Source organism: Eucalyptus grandis, chromosome 3, assembly GCF_016545825.1.
Source record: "Eucalyptus grandis isolate ANBG69807.140 chromosome 3, ASM1654582v1, whole genome shotgun sequence".
Lineage (NCBI taxonomy): Eukaryota > Viridiplantae > Streptophyta > Magnoliopsida > Myrtales > Myrtaceae > Eucalyptus > Eucalyptus grandis.
The window spans coordinates 11,817,458-11,827,967 of record NC_052614.1 but is presented as its reverse complement, the minus strand read 5'-3'; the positions used below and the strand labels follow the sequence as shown (position 1 = coordinate 11,827,967).

The following is a 10,510-nucleotide window of genomic DNA, read 5'->3' as shown; positions in this document are numbered from 1 at the left end:
ACATGAACGTAACAGAAATAAAAGCAGATATGGATGACATGATAATTATAAGGGTAACTTAATCGAAAATGATATGATTAGACTTGTTTTAGCTCTACCAATTACGATGGGAAACAAACATGCCAACCTATTCGACCCAAAAAAAAAAAAAATGCCAACGTCATTGCATGTCATATGTACCAAAGCTCAGTAAGTGTAAGTTTCGTAGTTAAATCTAGGGGTGTTAACGGTTCGGTTCGGTTCGATTTTTTTGAAAAACCGAACCGAACCGAACCGTTAGAAAAATCTTCCGAACCGAAACCGAAACCGAACCGAACCGAATACGAACCGAACCAAAATTTCGGTTCGGTTTGGTTCGGTTTTTCGTTTTTAGCTTTTGGTTTTTGGTTTTTTTTTTTTTTTTGGGTGGGGACGGCTTACCTTCTGTATATGCTCCTTAAAAAATTATTAGATTAAACAAGAGCCTTGTCTTCTCTCAAAGTCTGCGTACAATCACCAAGGAAATAGTTAGCTGTAGCTGAGCAAATGTCGCTGAAGCTCATCACTGCTACAATGTTAAACGAGAGTTAGCTGTAGCTGAGCAAATGTCGCTGAAGCTCATCACTGCTACAATGTTAAACGAGGATGAACTACACTGAACATTAAAGAGGACCTAAAAATTCCCACCAAGAAAACCAGAAAACAACCCCTCTGCATCGGCCCAGAACTTCCATAAGAAATCCCACATACAACAATTGAATCGGCAAGTACCGACCTTTTCAGTTTCTATCATCTCAGAAGGTGATTAAAACCATAAACTCCATGTAGATTCATCACATTCCAATACAGAAATTAGGGGGGAAACAATCAATAGCTGTAAACAGAGATACAGTCAATGATAACCCTTTGACATCAGCACCCATGTATGAGAAGCAAACACAAAAGTAAAACCTCCTAATAAGAATGTTCAGCAGGCGTTTTAATCATGGCCATCTAAAGGAGCCAAGAAAGTCAACAATGGAGCCGAGCATTTAACGAAATATTTCTTCATTTTCTCATCAATTTTGCATATCAGCCAAACAACATAGGACAGAAGTAGAAGCTTAAATCGACATTCCAGCTACAACAACATCCCCTCCTCCAATGTTCCAGCTTAAGCAACACGTAAATCACTTCACTTCCACAGATTGGCAAACTAAACAGATAATCACGCCTAAATAAAAACCCGAACTTTGTTGGAAACAAGAACTCAACCTGAAGATTGAACATCTGGCTAAATCTATTTTCAATATTTCCCCAAAAAACAGATAAAGCATCCATCTTCATTGTGTACCACTCAGCACAACAACAAAATTAACACTCGTCACACCAATGGAAGCGAAACAACAATGAGGATCTCACCTAAATCCACAGAAAATCCTTTTGTACAGGAAAAAAGAAGAGCCGAAGCAGAAAAACAAAAATCCGCTAAAAAGAAAATAGCAAGAATGGTAGACTGACAGAGTGTTCCTCGGAACCAACGCAGCAGCACAAATCAGAGCTCGCGTCGCAACAGAAAAACAAAACCTTCGCCTCAACACCCACCAAGAAAACGTCTCAAAGAACAGAACAAATGGAGCAAAGCAAGAAAAAAGGAAAAAAAAACCCAGATACCCTCTGCATGCGACCCAGCGACAGCACTGAGAAAAAGAGCAAAAGAGATCTTTGCAGAGGAAGATGTAGGCAGAGCGATCAAAGGAGAATCTTACCGATTTGAACTAGCCCAGTTCATTGAGCAAGCAAGAGGCGTCGCAGATCTAAAGCCACTGGCGGCCCCTCAGTCCAGAGCAGAGCACCCGCAAGACATGCTCGGCCCCTCAGTCGCCGTCGCCGTCACAGAAGGAAGAGGGACGAAGGAGAGATTTGCAGAAGAAAGGGACCCTGTCCCTCAATCGGTCGCCGTCGCAGTCGCCGTCGCCGTCGCCGTGGGAGAACTCGGGAACCAATAAAAACCAAGACGAGACACGATGAGAGGACTCAGAGACGGGAGTCGGGAGAGAACCGATAAAAAAAAATTTCGGTTCTCGGTTCGTGCCTTTGTGGTTCGGTTTTCGGTTCGATTAACCGATAAAACCGAACCAATAAAAAAAATTTCGGTTTTTGATGAAAACCGAACCGAAAATCGAACCGAACCGAAAAAACCGATTTTTTCGGTTCGGTTCGGTTTTCGGTTCGGGTCTTGACACCCCTAGTTAAATCTTATTGACTAATTTTCTAATATATTTAGCCTGCTTATTGGTTATTTATAGCTTATACTTATGGCATCTCCAAAAAAAAAAAAAAACATACTTGCTTTGGTGAAATGGAATAAAAGATGGTTTCTCTGATTTTAGTCTCGTGAGTAGTATACTTCCCAGAGAGAGAAGAAAGGAGGGGCGCATTATTCATGAATTAAGAACGCAGAATTGCATTCTTTCTACAATTATAATTATCACGGATGGTACTGTGGCATCCCAAAAAAATTCAAGACAAGCTCTAAGGTGTATTAAAGCCCATAATTAGGTAACGAAATTACCTATGGTTTATGCTTTAGCCATTAGTCTCCTCTTAAGACTAAGTGATATATGCTTGTATTCATGAGATTTTAAATTAGATAAATTAATGAGAATAATCTATGCTTGGCTATGCACTTTATAGACTAAGTTCCTATAAATGTTACAAGATTTTGGCCATGTGGAATTTAGTAATTAAATTCTTAAAAGAAAGAATTAAAGATGAATAATTGAAAGGGAAATTGTGGGTTTAATTAGGTTGGGCCTTAGGCCCAAGAGTATGGATTTTGGAGGGCCAAATGGTCGGCCCATTGGAGCCAAGGAGGGGCTGAGAGAGAGAGAGAGAGAGAGAGAGAGAGAGAGTGGCTGGTTTTGAGAGAGTGAGAGAGAGGGAGTGGCGAGAGAGAAGGGGGAGCCGAGAGAAGGAGCTCGCCCATTGCCGCCCGCACGCCGTCCGTCCGTCGCCGGTGTGCCGTTCGTGTGTCGATGTCCGCTTGGTCTTAGAGGCAAGTTGGGACTGATTTCCACCCCTTGCATGTGCATGTGTGGTTGAATTTTTGGATGTTTAGAGGTTAGAAATCGAAGTACATGAGGTTTGTTCTTGGAGATGCATGCTGTTTTCGTATGAACCACCTGAACCAGAATCTTGTGAGAGCTTGCATGCATGTTTTTAGTTCGATTTTGACTTTAATCTCTTCATGAAATTTGTATAAAACATCTTAAAATATAACATACTAAAATTTGATACAAAATTATGTAGATTTGAGGGTTCAAACACTCATCCTACAAAGACATCAGATCTGGAACGATTTCACTGACCTTTCAGTGGATTTGTGGTTGCATGCTGATTTCTACTAAGAATATCTTTTTGACTTCTTCATGAAAATTGTAGAGAACATCTTGAAGTTCAACATACTCAAATTTTAAGCAAAATTAACAAGTGTAGCCTAGTGAATCAGCTTACTCTTGAAAACCGTAGATCTGGAGACGCGGTACAGGTTACCCGAGACTTCATGGACCCATATGGAGACTGTACTTTGAATATGACTTAGATCTCTTCATGAAAGTTGTAGGGGACATCTTTAAATAAAACATCCAAATTTCAGATGAAAATAAGAAGTATAAGTGGGTAACAAACTCAGTATTTCGGAGAACCATGCACTGGACGTTTCGGTGTTAGATCCAGAAGCTTCGTGTGACTGTAGAAAATAATATAAAAATAATTTGGCTTAGAAGTCTTCATAAAAAATCCACTTTAGTGTCTTGGCTAAAACCTGGTAAAATTTCATAATTTTTGAAGGTTTTTTGGATATTTTAATCAAATTATTTCGGAAACTGTGTATTCTGTTTTTATCCGAAATTACATGCTGTATTTGTTTGAATTATAATTTTGTGTGGAATTTGATTGGCCTTGTGTTTTTCATGAAATTATTACCCTATTGTATTGTTTATCACTAGCCTTAATTTCATGATTTTTGAGAAGCATATGGATATTTAATTTAAATATTTTCTAAAAATGGTACATGCTGGAATTTTGTAAACTTTGAAAAGGCATGAGATATGGACCATTTTATATTGCATGGACTCCATGAATTGTATTGTGATGAATGATGGTGTCTAGCTGCATGCATGATAATGATTTGAGATGCATGTATGAATTCAATGATGAATATGATCTTGATTGCCATCACATCACATGCCATGTTATAATTGAACTATAATTGAAGATGTGAATTGAGATAAGTGAGAATGCCGTCGGAGGTGTGAGCCAACGATTCCCCGGGAGTGTCGGGATGCCTGGTGGTATACGGTACGTAATTCCACGGGAGGCCTAGTGGTTTGTCGGTACGTAATTCCGGAGGGCAGGGGAAACCATTTTCATGGCGAGTCCCGGAGATTCCCCGGGAGTGTCGGGATGCTCGATGGTATACAGTACGTAATTCCAGGGGAGGCCTGGTGGTATGTCGGTACATAATTCCGGAAGCCCTGGAGGTTTGTGCTTGGGGGGATGCCTCGTGATGCCAGTTGGGATGCAAGATGCCCTGCCAGGGAGTGCAAATGCCGGAAGCCTAACAGGTTTTTGCCCGAGGGGATGCCTCGTGATGCCAGTTGGGATACGAGATGCCCGGAATGTGGGGGGCCGGATGCCCGATGGCCTTAAATGGCTGAATGCCGGAGGTTCTCGCGACGCTAGGATTGGGCGCAAGTGGTGAATATGGGATGCAAACATTGGTCCCAGGAAAGAGAAATGTGGCGGTCCAATATGAAAGGATGAAATTGAGAAATTGAAATTGAAATATGATGATGGTGCATGTGATATGATGATGTTATGTGCATGGATACATGGTAATGATGATGGTACATGTGATATGATGATATGATGACGATGTTACATGCATGGATGCATGGTAATGATGATGGTACATGTGATATGATGATATGATGATGATGTTACATGCATGAATACATGGTAATGATGATGGTACATGTGATATGGTGATATGATGATGATGTTATACACATGGATGCATGGTAAGGATGATGCCATATGTGACATGTTGATGGTAAGTGTATGATATGATGATGATGTCTATATGATGATGATGGTACATGAGGTATGATGACATGTGCATGATGCCATGGTATGTTGTGCATGGATGCTTGTATGACATGTGAGGTATGATTGTGATGATTGCATGGCATGATGTATTGAGTGGTTTATTGGCCATTTACCTGCTGAGTGGTTGTACTCACCCCTTTTGGGGAATAACATTTCAGACTAGATAAGATCCCTCTGCTGCCACTGCTACCAGTAGATAAATCAAGTGGTTGGATATGATTGCGAGGAGAAGGATATCAAAGGGAGGAACTTTTGGACGCCAACACAAGTCGATGGGACTTTAAGTATTCGATTGTTAGAAGAGATGTTGGTCATCTTTTGAAGTATAGCCGAGTATAGAAACATTGGCATTTTGATGTACCGACTAAAGATGTCCATATGCTTTATGTAAATAAACGTGTTCGGCTTTAACTTATATAAGATGTTTAGTCGGTATGCATCGTTTTCTGAATATAGGGAAGGGAGTTTGTTGGATGTGCTTCCGTATATGAATTGCGCAAGGGACCTATTAAAAAAAAGTGTAAACCCCCTATGTTGTATGGACCCGCTACAATTGAAATGGTATCAGAGTGACATGTTAATAGGGAAGTGAAAGGTAAGCGAACTGTGACGACCCTAACGGATCGGGGGCCGTCGAGGGGTGCCACAAGTACAAAACAATTTCTATTGCAATATGAACTTAGGCAGCTAATTGGGTCATGTTAAGGCACTAATGCGAGACGATTAAGAAGATCTAGGCACACACTTACTTTAAGTGCATTATCACCTTTAACATTTGAAAGCCATAATTTTTCATTTGGCAACAATGTACCAACCGGATCAATTTTTTACAATTTATTCAATTGTTCTAGCAGTCTCCACTCCTGCAAACTTCATAATATATATGCATAAGCTGTGCTTATTCATTTCTAACTACATTGCAAATCCCAAACTCTTTCTAGGGAAAATAACTTTTCTAGCCTAGGTCCGTTATATGTTCCTCCTAAGAACCAAAGTAGACCCTCTAAATGGATATTCTCTTGGCCTATGAGAGCTTCTCTTTCTAACGATCATAGTTCGGTACAATCAAACTATAAATTTCAATGAGTCCAATCAAAGCACAGACCTGAAATATGAACTCCACACGTCATGGTGCATGATTTAAGACGGTCGTGATCCTGCCGTAAGGGTTAGAATTTCGTGGATCCATTTGGAAGATTTTTGTGGTCGAGCATTGCCTCGAAAGATGAGAAATTTCTTTGGATGATACGATTAGGCGCACGATAATTCAAAAAGAAATGTAGAAAGACTTGGAGCGTATCATCTTTAGCTAACCCTCCATGTCAAACGACAATTTTTTGTATATATATTTTATGGTCTATCAAAGGAAAGAAAGGTGAAAGGTATTTGTTTAATTTTCCAAACTTGCATGACCCGCCTTTGGCCGCATGATATAGGAATTTCACTAAATTTTCTTTTAGCAAAATTGGACTTTTGGGAATGAAGTGAGTAAAAAAGGAGTATTGCTTATTCGAGGGAGAAAAGGAGTATTTTCCACACATCATGGTGCATGATTTAAGACGGTCGTGATCGTGCCGTGAGGATTAGAATTTCGTGGACCCATTCGGAAGATTTTTGTGGTCAAGCATTGCCTCAAAAGAGGAGAAATTTCTTTGGGTGATACGATTAGGCACACGATAATTCAAAAAGAAATGTAGAAAGACTTGGAGCATATCATCTTTAGCTAACCCTCTATGTAAGGAAAGAAAGGTGAAATGTATTTCTTTAATTTTCCAAACTGACGTGGCCCGTTTTGGCTGCACGACATAGGAATTTCACTAAATTTTCTTTTGGAATGAAGTGAGTAGAAAAGGGGTATTGCTTCTTCGAGGGAGAAAAGGCAAAGTCCAACATGATGCATCGCATTGCCGAGTTTTTCCCATTGATTCAGCGAAACAAAACAAATGGATATCGCACATGTATGAGGTTGAAAGTAAATAATCCATTGTGGGTTGAATAAATTGTGTATGTTGGCCATCAAAACAGCATTACAAGATCAACATAGCAAGATACTCAAACATAGTGAAGGAGAAGAAAGAGATTTACATATCTGATTTGGAATCCATCGTTCTTTATGTAGAATGGCGATTAAAGGCTATCACCCAATCATTTTTCTTAAAATAATAATCAAAACGGAAGTCTTAAAACTTCTTATATTATGATACACAAATTTTCAAATCTCAATTACATCTCATTTATAAAATTTCATAATAATTGGTTTATTTATCTTTTATTTTCTTTTTCGATCAACATTCATTTTGGCTCCACAAATCCATGCCAAAAGTGAGCCACTTTGAGTTAGAGACAGAATTAGAACTTCGCGGCTTGAAGAACATTGACATTCATGCATGTGTAAATCTCATAGCAATACTTAATCATAGGAAGCCAAATCTTAGGCGTTAGAGATAATTAGGATAGTTCTCTGGAATATCTTCTTATATTAGACATGGTTAGAATATTTTCGATGGTTTTCTGCATCTCTCAAAATTGTGGTGTATTTCTCTCTATTTGTAAATGTTATATTAGATAATCATATCATAAATCTTATAAATAACGTACAGAAAATTCCTCCAATCCTTCACCTAACTTTTAAGAATGTCCATTTGTAGAATCCCAATTTGATTATCTAGAAAGCCCTCGCTAAATCACGGTTGAAAATTCAATCTAATTCAAAGCGCGAGATACCGAAATCATCCAGCAACTTGGTTGCTTTCCTTTTTTCCAACCTACTCCGACGAAAAAACTGTCCGGTCAATGTTCAACGTTGGTGGGCTTCGAGTTATTCCCCTGAATTTCCCTTGAATGTCTTAAGAATTCTAAATGTCCGACGGCTTCAACCGAATGATATACATCTAGTTGATTAGAGTAGAAAGAAAAATCTGTGCTAGCTAGGATACAGGGAATCCTAATTTCATTTGTTGCAAAAGAACTTTACTAGTTAAGTAAACAAATATTTTTACATAGAGTTAATGAGTAAATTAATTCTTTTTTTAGAGTGATGAGTATTTCCAAAGATGGTTTATAGTTAGAATCTAAATTTGAAAGGAAAAAAAAAATTGCAAAAGAGTTTCAGATGAGATCACATGACGGAGGAGTTTTTTTAGTCGGTCCTACTCTAATTCTACTCTAACACTCACTCTCAGACTTTTGCCCTTGCCTCCTTGCAGGGCGTGGGAGTCGAAACCCACTCCTGAAATGAAATCGTCCCCACCCCAATTCCCCCTGAGAATGTGGTGATTTGAACCCCTAACCTCCCCATTTCAAGTTGGAAGGGTGGCCCACTAGGCGAACCCCCGGTGGTTGAGGAATTAAATTACTATTAATATATTCTTTCTTATGATAAGAAGGAAGATCACTTTAAAAAACCAAGCAGGGAAGGTCTATTGGCTCCTGGATTAGTAAAATGTACACCGACACTTGGATTAGTGATCTAAGCATGAGAACCATAGTATTTGATAGGGAAAATGTCACAAATGGTCCTTATACTATTACTTAATGTGCAATTTGGTCCCAAGCGACGCCCACAGCACTCCTTTGCCGATTCAGTTCCCACCCGCGACGTGCATATCCCTTTGCCGGACCACTGTCGCAGCAGCCACTCCTGCGCCGCTTGCATCCTACAGCCAGATCCGTCGAAGCCGCAGCCGCAACCCACCTCCTCGCAATTGTCCAACACTTCCGCCTTTGGCCCGTCACCGGGCGGCTCTGTCTCAACGCCTTCGCTGCCGATCCACCCTTGCTGGAGCTCCGACAACTCCCACCTCCGGCGATCCTCTGCACTTGGAGACCCACGAGCACGAGCCATGCTTGAAAAAGAAGAAAAACAAAAAAATAAAAACAAAAAAAGAAAGAGAAAAAGAGGATTAGGTAGTCTTTTTATTTATTTATTTATTGTTTGTTTTTTATTTTCTTATATAGCTTTTTTTTTAGTGAAGTTGTTCCTAAATATATTATTGATATTCCAACATGAAAGTCTCCCTCAAATTAGGGATTGTCAGTCCGATTTTCACGCTCGAAATCCGATTCGCAATCCCTTGCAAAAATCGAAAATCTGATCTCACACCCGATATTCGATTTGCGATTTAATTTTAAAATTGGACAACCCGATCTCATGCACAAGATATGATTTGCCAACTTTTTGATATGAATCTTATCTTGTTTGATTTACTATCGTAATGTTTGAATCAATTTTATTTTTGTAAAAAGGAAAAAAATCAAAAAAAGTTTGAATTAGGATTAGGTTTGTTCTTTTTTTTTTTATATTGCATGTTTAGAATAGGGATTTTATTTTGAATCATGAAAAAGAAATATAAAAAAAAAATGCATTCATTTAGGATGTTAGTTTTTCTTTTAAAATTTAAATTGCACGTTTAATTATTTTGCAATTTTAAATTTCGAATTTGATTAAAAAAAAAAAAAAAGTCAACATGCATATGTTATGCAAAATTATGGCATTCTTTGCACGTCATTGCATATAAGGATAAAATTGCATACCTCATTTTAAGTTTAGATTAATTTTCTAGATAGATTGCATCTTAGGTTAGAGATTGCTAGGTTAAGATAATATCTTAATTTAAATTTGGATTTAGTCTGAACTGATCCTTAATATAAGCTGGATAAAATTTTAATCTAGATAGATAATTTTTGCATTTTTCTTAATTTCAAATTTCATGGAAAATACAAAAAAAAAAATTGTCTTAGAATAAATTCATTTCATTATCTAGAATAGATTGCATTTTTAGGATAAAAAATCATGTGCACATCATATAGAATTAGGTTCATGAAATGCACATCATCTAGTGATTACTAGGTTCATTTAGTTAGAAATTGCTCGTCATTAGAATTAGGTCATTTGGTTAATTTCGATTACATATTTAATTGTTCAATTTCTTTAATGTCAAATTTCATGGAAAATACAAAAAAAATTACCTTAGAATAAATCAATTTCATTCTTTAGGATAGGTTGCATGCTCATATTTCACTTTCGTCATATAGCTTAGGTCATGTTGCTATGTCATGTTTTGTCAAGTTAGATTAGTAGAATTGCATAAAACATGGTTCTCATTAAATAAATGAAAATAATAAAAATTGAGTGATTACGTGTTAATTAGAAATCATATCTAAAACTGTCAATGTGAATTATGATCTAACACTATAGATACTTTTGTTGCTATGAGGTAAGTTCTACATTTTTTAAAATTATTTTCTTGGGTGTTAAATTAGTGGACCACCTCACATGTTAGGGAAGTAAATTTAAAATCAATCCAAACTGTTTGCAAAAATATTTTTGAAAATAAAAGAAATGTTATCGAAAAGGCATTAGAGAAATCTAGTGTAACCA

The 10,510-nt window shown here is 37.8% G+C and overlaps 1 long non-coding RNA gene across 1 annotated transcript; it reads right to left on the bottom strand.

Annotated features, from left to right (window-relative positions):
• Positions 1-387: 387 nt before the first annotated feature.
• LOC108955820 lies at positions 388-1,933 on the bottom strand. The gene is made up of 2 exons (XR_005548990.1): positions 1,728-1,933; positions 388-482 (listed from the first exon to the last, which is right to left on the bottom strand). It is a non-coding gene; the product is annotated as an uncharacterized LOC108955820 (long non-coding RNA).
• Positions 1,934-10,510: the final 8,577 nt, after the last annotated feature.